The sequence below is a fragment of the Trachypithecus francoisi genome, unplaced genomic scaffold, assembly GCF_009764315.1.
Source record: "Trachypithecus francoisi isolate TF-2019V2 unplaced genomic scaffold, Tfra_2.0 Lachesis_group16, whole genome shotgun sequence".
NCBI lineage: Eukaryota > Metazoa > Chordata > Mammalia > Primates > Cercopithecidae > Trachypithecus > Trachypithecus francoisi.
Window position 1 is genome coordinate 4557647 of NW_022681461.1, and position 19497 is coordinate 4577143.

The window sequence follows — 19497 nt, forward strand, 5'->3', positions numbered from 1 at the left end:
TGAACGTTGTTCCCTGAAATGCTCAGGCAGAGCAGTGTGGGAATGGTGCAGATGGGGGCCAGGGAGACCTGCAGCTACATGTATCAGCCTGATTTTGCTCAGCCCGGGGGTGCTCAGACTTCAGCAGGCAGCAGAGCCCCTCCATTGGGCTTGCTAAAATACAGACTCCTGGCCTCACCCTCAGACCTTCTAAATCGGTGGGGTGGAGGAGGCCGGGGCCTGAGAATCTGCATTTCCAACACATTTCCAAGGATGCTGGCACTGTGGTCCTGGGATCCTCTTTGAGGACTGCTGGCCTAGATGGCCTTTGGTAGCACTGGGCACCTTGGGGATAGGAGAAGGAAGGAAAGGTTAACCATTCACCATTTTGAATTTCATACTGTGTGGTTAGTCTGTAACAAAAATATATACATAAGGTTTCAACTTTTAAATATTACTAGAACTTATAGAAATTAGGTGTGTGTAGCTGAGATGACTAAGTGTCCTCTGCTATTCATTCTATTTTTCTTCCTCAGGCATAGAAACCCTGAACTTTAGTTGAGAACATGGTTGCCTGGAGTAGAAACTACATCTCCCTGCTTCCCTTGTAGCTAGGTGTGGCCACGTGGTGAAGTTTTGGCCACGACACGTGAGTGAATGTGTCCAGAAAGCTCTGAGAAGTGTCTTGGAGGGTCAGAGCGCACCTTTCTTCCTCCCTTCCTCCTTCCTGGTAGCTGGGATGCAAGTTTGATGACTGGAACTCAAGCAGCTATCTTAGGTCATGAGGTGGAAGCTGTTAAGTAGAGAACGGTAGGGTGGGAAGCTAGGAGAAAACAGGTGCCGGAGAATGTGGAGCTGCCACCCCAGCCTTGTACAGCCTCCAGACATCATTTGTGTAATAAACAAATGTCTGTCTTGTTTAAGCAACTGGTACTTTGCGGTTGGTGTCACTCATAGTGACACTTAGCCCTGAGTGACAAAGTATATAGAACCCCTCGCTCAGGGCCTGACTCACGGCAGGTGCTCCAGCTGAGCCTCCCCCAGTAACCCCATGTCTGCAGCAGGGAGAAGGGAACCCAGTCCTGTAGCCCAGTGATTCCTGTGAGCCTGGCAGACAAGCTGACCCAGAGGAGGACAAAAAGTCCCACCACCCCAGCCCTGACCTGCCCAGCGGTTGGTTGTGGGTCATCGGCCTTCGAAGGCCACAGCGCCCACGGTTTCTAGCACTTACTGTCCCACCGGCAGAGGGCATTGCCCTAAGAAGATGACGTGTCCAGCCGCCTGCTTCGCTCACTGCAGATTCTGCCAATTGAATGAGATTTTCCTCTGGTTGATGTTAGTGTGAGTCTTCATTTCCTGACCATCTGCTGTTTGGGTGGCAGGAAAGTCCTCTGGGTGCCAAAGGGATGGCAGCCCAGAATGGAAAAGGCTCCACAGACGCCAGTGAACAAAGGCTGCAGTGACGTTCTGCGGAGGCCCCATGCTGGGCTGCCCCTCTGCGCAGGCAGCGGTCCCACACACGGGGTTGGGCACTCAGCTGCTTCCAAACCCAGTGCCTGAGCCTTAACTTAGTCAAGAGCCCTTCTCACATTGCACACTTGTGAAAATAGGTTTATGGTCAACTAAGAGGGGAGGGGCGTGTGAGAGACAGTATGGAGGGGAGGCAGGGAGGCGGATAGCACAGTACTAATGCCTCTTGGGTTCATCCCAGCATGACCAGCGCAGAAAAAGCACAGTCTCAGGCCGCGCTGCACTTGTTTGCTTGTCTTCTAAATCCTAAACACCATGTGCAGGCTTTGGACGGCTCCATTGGCACCCTTCCCCCATCATGCCCTGAGCCTCACTGCCCTGCGTTAGCACTGAGCAGGCACGGGGAAGTCATCTCCTTATTGCTACCTGCTGCATTCACCTGCACACCAGGTTCACAGCAGCATTAGCCACAGAGCCAAGATACAGAAGCAACACAAGTGTCCAGCAACAGACGAGCACATAAACAAAATGTGGTGTCTCCATATGATGGAATGTTATTCAGTCTCAACAAGGAAGGACATTTTGGCACATGCTACACACGGATGAACCTTGAGGTTCATCATTTAGCCACTATGCTAAATGAAATAACTTGATCATGAAAGGACACATACTGCATGATTCCATGTATATGCGACACCCAGAGGAGCTGCATTCATAGAAACAGAAAGTCAGATGGTGGCTGCTAGGGCCTGGGGGAGGGAGGAATGGGGAGTCAGTGTTGAATGGGGACAGAGTTTCAGTTTGGGATCATGAAAAAGGTCTAGAGATCTGTTTCATAAATCTGGATATACTTAGACTACTGAACTATACACTTAACATGGTTAAGGCCAGGCGTGGTGGCTCATGCCTGTAATCCCAGCACTTTGGGAGGCCGAGGCGGGTGGATCACCTGAGGTCAGGAGTTGAGGCCAGCCTGGCCAACACGGCAAAACCCCATCTCTACTAAAAATACAAACATTACCTATCCATGGTGGTATGTGCCTGTTGTCCCAGCTACTCAGGAGGCTGAGGCAGAAGAATTGCTTTAACCCGAGAGGCAGAGGTTGCAGTGAGCTGAGATCACGCCATTGCACTCCAGCCTGGGCGACAGAGACAGACTCTGTCTCAAAAACAAAAAGCAGTTAAAATGGCAAAAGAAAACTCATGTCACATTGACCATAGACCTAAAGCTTCCAGAGGAAGACACAGAGGAATAACTCTGTGACTGTGTCATCAGGGATAGGAAACACACTGAGAAGATACAAGAAAACTCAGGTGTTCGAGGGCCAAGGGAGGCACCAGGAAGGCCCATGTGGAAGGAGGCCTCCACAGAGAAGGTGTATTTGAGGCTCACTAGATGTGCTATTGTCTGCTGCTAGGTCCGTGGGTTTGCCTGGGCCAGGCTAGTCTGCAGCCGCTGCTGGTGGGGTGCAGGCACTGTGGAACTGGGGCCCTGCTGGCCAGGCGTGCAGCAAGTCTGGGTGCAGGCAGGCCTGGAGCATGTGGAATTCCAGATCAAGAGGGCATGGAAATGTAGTCACCAGCCAGGGTCAAAAGGGGATGCGCATTTGTAGTACATGGCCAGCACCAGGCACCATCACCCCACACCATGGACCCACCCTGCATCTGTGGGAGTCCGGAGTTGGCAAAAGAGCCCTTCCTCATGCAGTGCTCCCCAGCGCCCTCTATAGCAAAAGGCTGGCACTGCATTCACTGGGAGGGAGAAATGTTATCCCAGAGCAGGAACGGAAGGGTGACTTGGAGCTCAGAGGTAGTGAACAGATGCAGTGACCCTAGAGGAAAAAAGAGACCTCTTGGACAGGATGCCAAAAGAAGTAACCGTAAAATTTGGTGAGTTGGACTTCAAAATTTAAACCTTCTGCTTATCAAAAGACACTACTAAGAAAATAATAGACAAGATATAGAACCGGAAAAAATATTTACAACTATACCTGAAAAAGAATAAGTATCCAGGCCAGGCACGGTGGCTCATGCCTGCAATCCCAGCACTTTGGGAGGCTGAGGCAGGTGGATCACCTGAGGTCAGGAGTTTGAGATCAACCTGACTAATATGGTGAAACCTGTCTCTACTAAAAATACAAAAATTAACTGGGCATAGTGGAGCACATCTGTAGTCCCAGCTACTTGGGAGGCTGAGGCAGGAGAATCGCTTGAACCCAGGAAACAGAGGTTGCAGTGAGCCAAGATCGAGTCACCTCACTCCAGCCTGGACAACAGAGCAACGCTCTGTCTCAAAAAAAAAAGAAAAGAACAAGTATCCATAATATATAAAGAACTCCTTTTAAAAGCCAATGCTAAAAAAAATGAATAACCTGAAATTTATTATTATTTTTTAGAGACGCTGTCTTGCTCTGTTGCCCAGGCTAGAGTGCAATGGTACGATCACAGCTCACTGCATGCAGCCTTGACCTCCTGGACTCAAGGGATCCTCCCACCTCAGCCTCCTGAGTACCTGGGACTACAGACATGCATCACCATGCCCAGCTAATTAAAGCAAAAATGTCTTAGATGGACCTGAATTGTAAAATGAGCCAAACACCTGAACAGACACTTCACAAAAGAAAATATATGAAGAGTTAATGAACATGAATTTGTATGCAGTACCATTAGTCACCAGGAAAGGGATAATTAAAACTTCAATGAGTTCCTACTTCAAACACATTGTAATGGCTAAAATCTCAAAAGCCAGAAAATATCAAGTGTTAGGACACGGAGCAAATGGAACACACAGCCACTTCGGAGAATGGTCTGTCAGTTTCTTATAAAACTAAACATACTTTTACTATATAATCCAGAAATTTCATTCTGTTTACTCAGGAGAAATAAAAACCTTTATTCAAACAAGTACTTATACACCAGTGTCTTAAGGAATAGATTTATTTGTAACAACTAAAGCTGAACAGCCCGAATGTCTATTCCCCAGGTACATGGGTAAACACCCTGGGGTGCATCCCAGCAGAGGAGTGCTGGTTAGCAGGGAGAAGGACTTCAGAACCGCTGATCCAGGTAACAACATGGATGAGCCTCAAAAACATTTTGTGGCCGGGTGAGGGGGCTCATGTCTGTAATCACAGCACTCTGAGTAGGACTGCAGGTAACACTCCTACCTGCAGTCAGGAGTTTGAGACCAGCCTGGCCAACATGGTGAAACCCAGTCTCTATTAAAAATACAAAAATTAGCCAGGCATGGTGGTGGGCGCCTGTAGTCCCAGCTACTCAGGAGGCTGAGGCAGGAGAATCGCTTGAACCTGGGATGCAGAGGTTGCAGTGAGCCAAGATCATGCTATTGCACTCCAGCCTGGGCAACGAGAGCGAAACTCCATCTCGGAAAAAAAAAAAAAAGAATGAAAGAATGGATACTGGATACTGGATATATCCATTCTTTGCCCCAGGGGACAGCATATTCAGTCCAGGTGACAGGTCAAGATGCGGCCAATTCAGTTCCATATTTCCCAGCCTTCCTCGAAGATAAGGGTGGTTCTGAAACCTAAGGTGCAGTCTACTGGGGAAATTTAGGGCTTTTGCTTTCAAGAGAAAACGGGGCCCATGTGGCTTGTGGTCTCCTCCCTGTTTCTCCTCGGACTGCACACAAACATGCTGTCTGGACCTCAAGCAGCCCTATTGTGACCAGTAGGCAGCAACCCTGAGGAGAAGGCCAACAGCATCCCAGAGATGAGGCCCACACAACAGCAAGCCTCTGAGCAAGACAGTCGCTGCCCAGGTCTGCTGTAGTGATGGATGGGAGGAAATTTTCTTTCTGTTACATGAAGCCCCATCCCATTCCTAGTGGACGGACATGGGTAGCTTATAGACCAACTCTGGTAGCGCACCTAAGGATGAATTCTCGGGCCACCATCTCCCAAGGTCAGACTGGACACCAGAGGGGAGGACGCACATTTGGTGATAAGTTGTGATGCTGCCTTTAAAACATTCACTCTCACCTGGCCCGGAGGTGAAGCGCAAGCATTTCATCTACCTCTGTGTCTCCACGAACAGAGGCCTCATGTGGCTTCTGAAACCCATCTCGGGGCGAATGGGTGCCTCCCTCATCCCCAGCTGGGCCAGCACATGAGCCCAGTAAGGAGAGAAGGAAGAAAAATGATCATCGGAGTCCACTTGAATTGACATTTATGTTTAACGCAAATTCACAGAAACAAAGGGGGAGAAAGGAGGGCAGTAAATGCTGCTATTTTCTAATACGGTTAGAATTTTTAACAGAGAAAAGAGCTTCTGACTCCTCTGTCCTACGGTCTTGTGGACACCAGGGTTAAGGGCAGACCCTGTAGGCAGATCCTAGTGACCGCAGTTCCTCCCTGCCTTTCACCACACCCCAAGGACAGCAGTGAGTCCCAGGGAGTGAGGGCAGCTGTTAGAAGCCGCTGGAGATAGTATTGCCACCTGCAAGGCCTCTGTGAGCTGGTGTTTCACCCCACGGGTGGCCCCCACCTCAAACTCTGAGTGCAGGGATGGGTGACGATGGTGGTTACGGGCCTTTGGTGATGATGTGTTCTGTACCAAAGCCAGAACTGCCACCCTAATTGGGAAACTGGACACCCGTGTCCAACGGCCACTGGGAGAGAGGAAAGGGGCCAATCCTGGCCAAGGATAACTGTTGCAAGGCCGCCGGAAGCGAGCCCTCATGTGGCAAGGGCCCAAGCCAATCACTGCAGACAGGGGCAGACGGGTCGTGGACAGCTCCACTTGCTAGAGGGAGCTCATGGTCACTGCAGCCCGAGCAAAGTCAGCAAGAAGGTGGGCAGTGGCCTTAGAGGACAGCCAGGCCATGCAGGCGTGCTGGGTGGGGGAGAAATGGGGTGGGCTCGGCCCCCGTCACCCTTTCTCCTCCTCCCTCTCCCTACTCTCTTCTTTCTCTCTCTCCACACTCTCGTTTTTGGCCTCCTCTGTGAAGCTTTCCAAGAACTCTATGCTCTTCGATGTTTTCCATACTCAGACCCCATGTTCCTGACCCATCGTGGCACAACTGTGAGGCCCCACTACGACCTCACTTGCCTGCATTTGCGATCCAGGACACTGAATCAAAAGGAACCTCTGTGCCCGGCACAGTGGCTCGTGCCTGTAATCCCAGCACGTTGGGAGGCTGAGGCAGGTGGAGCACCTGAGGTCAGGATTTCAAGACCAGCCTCACCAACATGGTGAAACTCTGTCTCCACAAAATTAGCTGGGTGTGGTGGCGGGCGCCTGTAGTCTCAGCTACTCGGGAGGCTGAGGCAGGAGAATCGCTTGAGCCCAGGAGGTGGAGGTTGCAGTGACCAGAGATCGCACCACTGCACTCCAGCCTGGGAGACAGAGCAAGACTCCATCTCAAAATAATAATAATGATAATAATGTAGGAAGTACATATGGCACTGCACCAGAGGCAAACCCTCTGAAGAAGGACATTTTTGTTATCTAACAAATAAACAGATGGACAGAGAAAAACCAGCAGGGCTACAAATGTGCCATGCGCCCCCTGGGGGAACTGGGAAAAGACAGCAAGGACGCAGAGGAGGCAAACCTCATCCCACCACCCAGAGGACACCACTGGTAACATTTCAATGTTTATTTCCTATGTGTCTGCATTTATATCATTGCTGATTATTCAACTCTGCAGTCTTTTCCAAGTGAGGCTGTAGCGTCAGCTTTGACGGGCTCCACTGTACTTCCTGTAATGCTTGCACATATTCTATCGCAGGGAGGTGCCATAATTTATCTTTTCTCTGGCATACATCCAAGTTGCCTACAACTTTTCCTTATTTCATATAATGCTATGGTGAATTATGCATAAAGCTTTTATCTTATTAAAAAATATCTCCCTAGAATGCATTCCCAGAAGCAAAATTATTTGGGTCAAGGAATATAAATATTTTAAAGGCTGTTGATAAATCTTGCAACTTTGTTATCTGGAAAAGTCAAGCCCATTCTTGTTCCTATCAGCTGTGTGTGGAAGTGTTTATCCTGTAGCAATTGTGGAAGTTTGGGTATTCTCAGATTTCAAAAAGGGAGTTTTGTTTATGTCATAGGAAATGAAACACTGTGAATCAGTTTCAATATGCATTTCTGTACTTCTGGGAATTTTTACTTTTCAAATACATAGTAGCCACTTTTATTTCTCTTGATTCACTGTGGCAGACGCAATACTAAAAAATTATCTAGTTATATTGTGGGGCATACAACTAAACTATGTTTCTTGGCCCCATGCTGCTGGGTGTGATAACATGGATTTCTCACCACCTGAATGTGAGAAGAAGTGTCCTGCTTCTAGGTGAAAATATCCACTATCCCTGGGACTTGAGTGCCAAACAGGAGAGCCCTCTTACCCACATCAGACGTAAGTGAGGGTGAAATAAGCCTTATCGTATTAGCCATCAAGATGTGGTTTATTTGATATTGTAGCAGAGTCTGGCCTCTTTTGACCAAAATAGTTACCATTTAAGTTACCATTCCTGCTGTGTAATAAGTTAACCTAAAACTTAGTGGTTTAAAAAACAAGAATCGGCCAAGACGGGCGGATCACGAGGTCAGGAGATCGAGACCATCCTGGCTAACACGGTGAAACCCCGTCTCTACTAAAAAATACAAAAAACTAGCCGGGCGAGGTGGCGGGCGCCTGTAGTCCCAGCTACTTGGGAGGCTGAGGCAGGAGAATGGCGTAAACCCGGGAGGCGGAGCTTGCAGTGAGCTGAGATCTGGCCACTGCACTCCAGCCTGGGCAACAGAGCGAGACTCCGTCTCAAAAAAAAAAAAAAAACAAGAATCATTTACTATCACTAGCAATTTCTACGGGCCAAGAAATCAAGAGAGACTCAACAGGATGGTTCTTTCTCTGGGTCTCTCATGAGGCTGCAGTCAGGTGTTGGCCAGAGCTGTGGTCTCATCTGAAGGCTTGGCTGGGACAGCAGATCCACTTTCAAGGTGACTCACTCACACATGGCAAGTTGGTATCAGCTGCTGACTGGGGGCCGAGCTCCTCCCCACAAGGGATTGGTTCTCCTCAGGGCTGCTTTGTCCTCATGACATGGTGACTGGCTTCCCCCAAAACGAGCAGTCCAGAAGGGAAAGTCTGAAGCCACAATGTGCTTTATGACCCAGCCTCAGATGTCACACACCATCTACCTCTGCTGGAATTTATTGGCCACATGCACTCTCCCTGATTTACTGGGAAGGGAGACTACGCTGGTTATGAATATGGAAGCAAGGATCATTGTGGGCCATCTTGAGGCTGGCAATTAATTCTTAAATCATTCAAGTATGTGTGCAGAGATTTATATACCAGAGAGGATGGTCATTATAGCATTGTTTTCAGAAGAGTAAAAGAAGGATGCCAGGCACAGTGGCTCACGCCTGTAATCCCAGCACTTTGGGAGTCCAAGGCAGGTGGATCACCTGAAGTCAGGAGTTCGAGGCCAGCATGGTGAAACCCTGTCTATACTAAAAATACAAAATTAGCCGGGTATGGTGACACATGCCTGTAATCCCAGCTACTCGGGAGGCTGAGGCAGGAGAATCGCTTGAACCCAGGAGGTGGAGGTTGCAGTGAGCTGGGATCGTGCCATTGCACTCCAGCCTGGGTGACAAGAGTGAAACTCTGTCTCAGTAAATAAATAAATAAATAAATAAAGGAAAAGATAAATGTCCATCAGGTTGAATAAATCATGATATGACCACAAAATAGAACTGCAAGCAGTCACATGTTGCAGAAGAATTTTTATGACATAAAAAGATATAGTCGTACATATAACTGAGCGGCAAAATAATATGTAGAGTGATTCTGATTGGTAAAGAGTGTCTTTATTTTAAAAAGCATAGGGAAAGTGTGAAAGGGTATATACCTGGGATATTTTGGTCATCAATCAGCAAGTGTCCACACCCCTCACCTCCCACTGTGGGTAAGGGACCTTTTCCCACAACATTGGACTAGCTTTGGTCGATGGAAAGTGGACAGCAGTATCCATGGCCAGTTCTGAGACTACGCCATCAGTTGACTTGTATGCTCCGCTTGCCTCTCTGGGAGCTTCTGACTCTCCATATGGGAGGAACATGTCCCAAGAACCAGGTGGGCCCAGGAGAATGAGAGACACACAGAGCAAGGCCACAGCTTGGGACCAAGTCCACCAAGATTAGCCGAATGCCAACCAACCCACAGGTACAAGAGCAAGACATAAATCCTCACCCTTGGCTGCCTCTGAGATTCATGGCTGCTGTTACTGATGATACAATATCAAAACATGGACAGTTTTTATTTCTGGGCAATAGAATTATTTTCTTTTCTTACCCATAAAGTTACACACTTGAGACTACATGAGAGGAAATGAATATTTTAATCCCTCTTGGCATATATTTTAAATTTTGCCATCCAGAAGAATTAGCCACTGCCCCTCTCCACCAGCTGTATTTACAGGTGCCGGACTGAGGCAGACAATGCAGATAACCCATCTCATGTTCCACAGCAAATGAGCTCTGATTTTATTCTGAGGGACACTGTACCTAGCCTACCTTGTAAATAGTTGTAGCAATAAAATGTAAGAAGGATTAATTGAGTGGGTCGTCTGGAAAGCTCCATAAGAGGGGACAGACAACTGGAAATGAGCCCTCCTGTGCTCCCAGCATCTGCCTCCTGCTGTGACGGTTGGCTATCCAGCAGGCCTCGTGCACCATGAGGCTACTTTGAGGATGGAATTTATATACTTTGCCAAACAGAAAAGAAGGATCCCCAGTAACATTATGGGGGCCAGGCATGGTGGCTCACGCCTGCAATCCCAGCACTTTGGGTGGCCCAGGAGGGCAAATCACTTGAGGTCAGGAGTTCGAGACCAGCCTCGCCAACAGGGTGAAACCCCCCTGTCTACTAAAAATACAAAAATTAGCCAGGCATGGTAGTGGGCACCTGTAATCCCAGCTACTCAGGAAGCTGAAGCAAGAGAATCGCTTGAACCCAGGAGGCAGAGGTTGCAGTGAGCCAAGACTGCCTCACTGCACTCCAGCCTGGGAGACAGAGCAAGACTCCGTCTCAAAAAATGAAAACAAAAGAAACAGGCCAGGCACGGCGGCTCAGGCCTGTAACCCCAGCACCATGGGAGGCTGAGGTGGGTGGATCACCTGAGGTCAGGAGGTCGAGACCACCCTGGCCAACATGATGAAAACCTGTCTCTACTAAAAATACAAAAAAATTTGGCTGGGTGGGGCGGCGGGTGCCTGTAATCCCAACTACTTGAGAGGCTGAGGCAGGAGAATCACTTGAACCCGGGAGGCAGAGGTTGTAGTAAGTGGAGATTGCGCCATTGCACTCCAGCCTGAGCGAAACTCCATCTCAAAAAAAATAAAAAATAAAAAAAATATATATATATATATGGGGGTACCGTGCTGACCTTAGGTTGCCTGTCTCCAGGCTTTTTTCATGTGAGCGACAAACACATCGTAATTAGTGAAGCCTTTGAATCTTCAATCTCTGCACTAGCACCATGACTGCTTCTTACCTCTCCAAAACCTTACTATCATTGTTTTCTTTGAGCATATCACAATGAGAGAAATTATTTATAGGTGTCAAGTGGGGCTTAATTCTTTTTCAGTCTGGGTATTTTGAGAGTCATTATAGGCAGAAGAAATAACACAAGCAAAGCTGCACGAGCTGGGGAAGACAGGCATTTTCAGGGACACAGCCGGCACTTCCCGGAGTGTGTGCCTGTCTGCTCTTGCCTTACTAAGAGAAAGAAGGTGACGCCATACTGTGGAGACCCTTGCTGTCAGGTGAGACATGAAGTCCATTCCCATCACGGAGAACCATGGAGGCAGACTGTTCCAGCGGAGACCACCTACGTTTCCACCTCCCTCCCTCTCTCTCGCTCTCATTTTTTCCATCCCTCCCTCTGTCTGTCTCCATCTGTCTCCCTTCCTCCTTCTCCCCCAAGTCTTCCCCTTTCCCCTCCCTGCCTCTCTCCCTCCAGTTGCAGCAGGACCGTTCTCAGGGAGTGCCGTCGGGGACAGAACAACTCGCTGGGGAATATGGATGGGTGGCACAGCTTGGAGAAGTAGTTGGAAAGCCGACACCCTCCACAGCAGGCGAGCCCAGCCCTGCGGGCGCTCTGTGAAAGGCTATTTCTGTGTTTCCTGTGTTCAGACCGAGACATGCCATCCCCGTCTGATAAATGCCCCTTTGTGCTGGAAGGGTTCTCACCAACCCATGAGATGCTCTCAGCCAGACCCAACTGCACGTGGCCCTGGGCTCTGCCCAGCAACAGGCCTGCTGGGACTGGGCCCCCTGCCAGCCTAGACGCCATCAGAGCCAGAGACAGGAAATGTGGCGTTCTGAGGAGCCGCCCCGGAGGCTGTGTGGCTTCTGCACAGCACAGGCAACACCCACAGGCGGGACAGGCGGCCACGCCTCAGTGAGGCCCCGGGTCCCAGGCAGAGGCCTGGCTCATGGCCAGACCTGCCTTAAATGTGGAGCTGGGAACTGAAGGGTCTGGCGACCCTGCTCCTTGCGATCCACTTCTTGAGCAGCAGTGGCCACAGGACAAGTCCCTGTGGTCATCCGGCCCCAGCCACCCCATGCCTGGCCATGAGGACACACCTCACATCATACCTGATCTGCGTGTGCGTGTGTGTGTGTGTGTGTGTGTGGACAGAGTCTCGCTCTGTCACCCAGGCTGGAGTGCAGTGGTGCAATCTCAGCTCACTGCAACCTCTGCCTCCTGGGTTCAAGCTATTCTCCCGTCTCAGTCCCCCAAGTACCTGGGATTACAGGTGCCCGCCACCACACCCAGCTAATTTTTGTATTTTTAGTAGAGACAGGGTTTTACCATGTTGGCCAGGCTGGTCTTGAACTCCTGACCTTAGGTAATCCACCCTCCTTGACCTCCCAAAGTGCTGGGATTATAGGCGTGAGCCACCGCGCCCGGCCCCTACCTGCCCTTGACAGGAACCAGGGGGTCCCAGGGGCCGTCCCCTGCACAGTGCCATTTACCTGGCAGCCCACCGTCCCCAGAACTTCACGTCCACTTCCTTGGACTAGGATATTTCAACTTCCAAATATTTCCTGTAGACTTCAGTTAAAAGGAAGGATTGAACCAGAGGTTCGCCGCCAAAGCAAGATTCCAGGGAAATTTGGAAGGAGAAGCAACTGTGGAAACCAGTGTTTTCAGACCGTGAGGCACAGATGGCCTTCAGATGAGGCCAGCAGTGGCTGGGGCAGAGGGCAGAGGGCAGAGGACAGAGAACGAAGGGCATGGTGAAAGTCAAGCCCACTGCTTGCTGTCTGCAGTTACATTCTCTGCAAATAAGGTCATCTGGGACCCCTGCTTTTCAAGGTTATTGTCCCAGATGACATATCTTTTTTTTTTTTCTCTTTTTTGAGACAGGGTCTCACTCTGTCACCCAGGCTGGAGTGCAGTGGCGAAATCTCCACACATTGCAACCTCCAACCCTAGTTTAGGCAATTCTCCTGCCTTAGCCTCCCAAGTAGCTGGGATTACAGGCGTGCACCACCACGCCAGCTAATTTTTGTATTTTTAGTAGAGAGAGGGTGTTGTCATGTTGGCCAGGCTGGTCTCAAACTCCTGATCTCAAGTGATGCGCCTGCCTCGGCCTCCCAAAGTGGTGGCATTACAGGTGTGAGCCACCGCACCTGGCCCCTGATGACATATCCTTGAGCAAAATGAAGGCGACATTCGCTTTCCTGCTGGCCTGAACGTGCTCACCAACCCTCTACTTGACCCAGCGAGAACATCCCTGGCCTGACCACAGTGATCCCAACTAGCATGAAAACATGTGGGCTGACTCTCTCGGGCTTGGGACGGAATCCTCTTTAGGCCTCGTCGTCCCTTCACGGATTTATGCAAGGAAAATAACTAAAAATGGCATGTTTACAGTATGTTTGTTTCCAACATGCCACACTGATGACTCCTGACTTTTCCACAGCGGGGGGACACCTGCCTCACGCTGACGGACAGTGGGAGGGTTTGTGGGAGGCACTGGACCCCAGGCTTACAGGGGGCAGTGGTTCAGAAGCAGGCCTTCCCCTACCCGTGCCCCTGCATCAGTCCTCAGCCTGGCCCACATCCCCACCTCAGGACTTCCAGGGACAGCCGTGCCCAGTGGCTTGGTGTAGGGTTCCTGGGCCAGCAGCACCAGCCCCTTGGGACTCGGCCCAGTGAGCTATGCTCTCCTGGGGTTCTGAGGCACGTCCAAGTTTGAAAACCACGGGCCCAGCCAGAAACAGGACCAGACAAGCCCCTCCAGGCTGGCAGTGATGGTGTTCTACTGGTGTGAGCTCGTGCTCAGAAGTTGCAGGCTGACCTCTGTGCCCTCCCTGCCACAGCACAGGGAGGGAGTGGGGACCGGAGGCTTCCACAGCCTGAGCCTGAAGCCCCCGCCCCACCGTGGGCTCTTGTGAGATTCAGAGGTCTCCATCAAGGAAGCTAGGGGCAGCCTTGGGCCTGAGGTGGGCTGAAATTCCCTAGGCAGGACAGGAAAGGGCTTTGCCTTGGCTGCAAGGTAGCTCCTGGCACCCAGCCAAAGTAGGCAGAGGGTGCAGTGTGGACTCAGGCAATGTGGGTTTGAATCTCAGCTCTCAGAGCCCCAGTTTCCCCATCTGTAGAAAGGACACAACCCCATATTGAGATCATGCACACCACACCTGGGCTACAGCGCGCTCAGCAGTGACTGCTGTTCAAACCCACTCCATAGTCTCATAGACAGGCTTTCTTTTCTCTTCTATACATATATATATATATATATTTTTTTTTTTTTTTTTTTTTTTTTTTTTTTTCTTGAGATGGAATCTCCCTCTGTTGCCCAGGCTGGAGTGTGATGGTGAGTTCTTGGCCCACTGCAACCTCTGCCTCCCAGGTTTAAGCGATTTTACTGCCTCAACCTCCCAAGTATCTGGGACTACAGGCACCTGCCACCACACCTGGCTAATTTTGTATTTTTAGTACAGATGGGGTTTCTCCATATTGGTCAGGCTGGTCTCAAACTCCCGACCTCAGGTAATCTGCCCACCTCGGCCTCCCAAAGGGCTGGGATTACAGGCATGAGCCACCACGCCCAGCCCCATTTTAATTTTTTTTGTACAGACAGGGTTTTGCCATGTTGTCCAGGCCGGTCTCGAACTCCTGACTTCAAGTGATCCACGTGCCTCAGGCTCCCAAAGTACTGGGATTACAGGTGTGAGCCACTGCCCCCACCTTCCTTTTTTTTTTTTTTTTAATAAATCACCACAACCAGACAATGAGATGCCCGACCCCTGATTCACCATGACTGTTTCTTGTCCTTCTCTAGTTCCTGTTTTCTTACACATTGTTACGTTTTTTCCCTGCTCTGTAGACCCCTAGTTCTAGTCAGTCAGGGAGACAGATTTGAGACTGAGCTCTTATCTCCTTAGTTGCAGTACCTGATTAAAGCTTCTTCCTTGGCGATACTTGTCTCAGTGACTAGCTTTGTGTGCGGTGGGAAGCTGGACCTAGACAGAACCCTGAAATGTTTCGGTAACATTTCCATACTCAGCCTCTCAGTGGTGGCGGTCTCATCACTCTTTCAATTTTTTTTTTTTGAGACGGAGCTTCGCTCTGTCACCAGGCTAGAGTGCAGTGGTGCAATCTCAGCTCACTGCAACCTCTGCCTCCCGGGTTCAAGCGATTATCCTGCCTCAGCCTCCCAAGTAGCTGGGATTACAGGTACCCGCTAGTATGCCCAGCTAATTTTTGTTTTTAATAGAGACAGGGTTTTGCCATGTTGGCCAGGCTGGTCTCCAACTCCTGACCTCAAGTGATTCACCTACCTCAGCCTCCCAAAGTGCTGGGATTACAGGTGTGAGCCACCGTGCCTGGCCCTCAAATTTTTTAGGAAAACAGCCATAACTCATAGCTCTGGACACCCCAACAGCCTGGGACGGGTGGGAAAATGTCTTGGAGGCTGTTGGGTGCTAACAGAGGGAAACAGCTACTGTTCATCCCTCTGAACCTCCTGGGGTATGGAGAGTCCACGGAGGGAGCTGAGGGTGGGAAGGGAAGCCTGTGGGCCCCAGTGGACCTAGTGAGGGGGCACGTGTGTGCAGAGAGGATGCCCTCAGGGGCATCTGGGGGTTTATTGGAGGAGGTGCCCCAGTCTTGGAGAAGGGGGACTTTGGTCCCCGGCAGAGGAGGCAGGAGAGACCGGACCTGCTGGCTGGGTGCACTAGCCCCACCACCATCTGATACGAGCTCACATTGGCCCGTTAATGGCTGTGCACTGAGCCCTGGGCCAGGCACTGAGCTTTGAGACCCAGTTGACTAAAGAGATGTTACCTAATTGTAGCCCCAGGATTGGGCTTTCAGCCCAGCTGGCTCCCTGGATGGGCCAAGGCCAGCAGATGAGGCTGAGCTCGGAGCTCAGAGCTTGGCCTGGGCTCTTGGGAGAGGAAGGGAGAGGTACCCAGACTGAATCTGATTTGCAGGTGGATGTCTGTTTGCCAAACCACAGACCACCTGCCCCGCCAGAGGCCCATCCTTGCTCCCATGCTCTCCGGCCCCGTGGCTTTGTGGCCTGAGTCAGCGGTCGATGTCAGGACCAAGAATAAGAAGCCTGGGCGGCCCCTGTCATTAGTGGTTTGCTGGGCATGGGCTGGGCCGAGCAGGCTGGACAGAGGGACGCCTGGGAACTGTGCCTGGAGGCTGGACAAAGAGAACGTGGCCAGGCCATGCCCCGGGCAACCACCTGGGTGGTGGGGGACGGTCGGCAGCACCTGGGGGCTTTGAAGTGGGTTTCCCTCCCTCTGGGTCCACTGCCACTGATGCTAGCCTTCTGGGGAGATGCTAGCCTTCTGGGGAGAGGGCAGACAACACTCACACAAGCGCCGGCACTGACCCAGGTGTAGACAGATGTTCTGCACTCAGGTGACGATGGGAAGGAGCCAGTCATGTGGCCATCTGGCGTGGGATATTCAGGTGGAGGAAATGGGGAGGACAAAGACCCTGAGGTAGAGAAAAGTCAACAGAACAAAAGAAGGGGATGGCCAGTGTGGAGCGGGCGAGGGGAGGGCAGGGGGTTGGGCAATGTGGGGGCTCAGTATGCAGGGGCCAGGGGTAAGGATGGTCACGGGGAGCCTTCAGGGAGATTTAAGCTGGTCAATGACATAATGTAATTCACTTTTCCAAAGTAGGATTGACATCAGCTCTATCAGAAAAAAAAACTAAATTACAATAGCCTCTGTAATAGGATAGTTTTTTGTGTTTTTTTCCTTACTTACACTTAAGAAGTCTGGAGGTGGGCAGCCCAGGGGGCCTGTGCTGCAGGCTTTGTGGATGCAGGTTGTTTCTGTCTTCGGCTCCACTATTTGAGGCTCCCACAGTCAAGGTCTCCTCATGGTCCAACATGGCTATTGGAGCTCCAGCCATTACATCCACTTTCCAGCCCGCAGGATAGAGGAAGTAATAAAGAATGGCACACCCCTTCTGTTTAGGATCCCTTCCCTGATGTTGCACACAGCACTTTCATTTCCAGATGTAGCCATAAGGGTATCTCTAGCTGCAGGGGAGATGGAAATGAAGCTCTGATTCTGAGAAGCCACTGGTGCAGCTGAAAGTCAGCAGCCTGTGACTGAGGGGGAAGAAGAGAACAGATAGTGGGGGATGACTACTCTCCCTGCCACTTTGCTGTGGCAGCTGGGGACAAGAGCTTTGCTGGGCACAGATGTCCATAAATGCAAAGTGGCATCAGCTCCAGCCTGGCCCCTGGGAGCCCCAGTGGGAGAGACGGAAGCACAAACAGGCAGGAACAGAGCAGTGTGTCAGGGCGCAGCAGAGGAAGCGGGGCCAGCCTCCTGCTCCTGCCTGTTCTCTGCCCGCAGTGCGGCTGGACCCCTCTACGTCTCCTGGCCTGGGCTCGCTTGCTCTGTAGACGAAGCATCCCATTCCCGAATGCAGATGGCCATTATCCACTTAGCTACTCCCTTGTGGTGGACATCCACTTTGTTTCTGCTGTTATGTGGCCTTCTAGGGCCAGCTGTGCCTCGCTGTGCAGCCTGAACACATTGCTCCTCTGTGGTGGACAGCATGAGAGGCTGTCATACCTGTGTGGTGCTCATCTCCTGTCACCTAGCCCCTAATCATCCTTGACCTGGCTGTGCACCCCCTCCCACTGAGGCCTGCCTGGTGACCTTGGTGAGTCCCTTGGCTCTCCGAGTCTCTGCCATCCCATCTTTAGTGTGGGGATGATGGCATGGCCACATCCAGTCCTCACAGGCCTGGGCTTCCTTCCCCTGTCCTTCTGGAAATGGGGTGGCTGTGCTGCCCACCCGCCTCCCTTACCTCCCTGCTCTGTCCACTGACCTGGTGGGAGCTGTGGTCCCCGGGGACCGCCTGATAGAAATGCAGACTCTGAGCCCACCCTGATGCCAGGTAACGGCTCCCTCAGGTGGGTGGGGAGCGGATGGGCCATGCCTGGTGCTGGCAATACCACAGGCTTCCAGGGAGTTGCCACTGCCCTGAGCCAACTGCCAGCTCCGTCCTCGTCCTACTTGATTTGTTTTTCTAAGACCACCAGAGCGAGCACCAAAGAACCAGCGAGTAGGAAAGGCTAAAAGCAAAACTGCAAATTTATTCTTTGGTCATCTAGCTCCAGGGAAAAAGGTATGGGGGTGAAGTCTGTTGGCCTCCGGCAAAGGAGGCGGAGAGAGTCACCTGGTAGAGCTCTCAGGCAGAGTTCCTAATGCAGTCCCAACAAAGGTGGGGGCTGAGGAAGCCCGCCCCGTGTGTCTGCCGGGAGCAGCTTTTCTAGGAGTGGAAGGGCAACAGATGGGGCATGGACGTGTCGGGAAGGGCGAGGGGCTCCGCAGGTGCCACCAGGGAAATCTTGGTCTCTTCGGATTGACATCACCTGGCGCATGCTGGTGATGTCATTTCCCGGGTGCCAGCTGCATTTTCGCGCACATGGGAAAAGTTGGTGATGAAGAACCCGGAAATGCGCCATCTTGCCTCTGTTCGTCCAAACACTACTCACGTTAGCAAGAGCATGTGCAGGCGGGCAGGCGGGCATGCAGAACTGGGTCGTCTCGGGCATGCCACGCCACCTTGCCAAACTCGCTTTCTCCCTTGGTGATGTGGAAATGGCATCCCTGCCTGCTAGCCTCTCCGAGGTGGAGGCGGCCCGGGACTGGCTGCTTCTGAAGGCTTTCTGTGGGTGAAAACATGGTCCGTCTGACCCACTGACCTTTCAACAGCTTGGTACTTTCACCACATGTTACCCAGGTCCGAGAGACACAACGGTACTCCCCACAGCAGGCGGTGGGGGGCACTCAGACCGGGCTCAGTCCCAGCTCCTGGGACAGTGGGTGAGTGGGAGGCCCAGGCCTCCGGTGTGCCTGTCCTCTGCCCCACTGGGGTCTCATTCTTGGTCAGCGGGATGGAGTCACCTGCTTGAGGTGGCACTGTGAGGAGCGGGCTGAGGTGACGCCTCCATGGTCCTCACACGCCATCTTGCCATATACCCACTTTACATATGAGCAAGCGCACCCCAAGCCAGAGGGCGAAGATCTGAACTCAACACAACACCAGCCCCGGAAGAATCCCCCAGTCTTTGATGGGGAGAGGGATGCACCGCGCCTCCCTGGGCACCAGAGGGGCGTCCTGAAATACCCCGTGGACGGCTCTGCGGAGGCCTGGGGCCCTCGTGCATATACAGTGTTTGTGTGTGCGTGCCCACTCATGGGCCTGCTCTGCCTGAGCACCTGCCAGCCCGTTCCTCCCAGCCACAGCCCTCCTCTGTGTCTCTCATGGGGGCGTGTCCCTCAGCTCAGGGTCAGCATCTACAAACTGGAAACTGGTCTTGGACAGCTCATGCACTCATGGTCTCCAGGAGAACTTGAAAGTAGGTGGATGGGCCGGGCGTGGTGGCTCACGCCTGTAATCCAAGGACTTTGGAAGACTGAGACGGGCAGATCACAAGGTCAGGAGACCGAGACCATCCTGGCTAACATGGCGAAACCCCGTCTCTACTAAAAATAAAAAAAATTAGCTG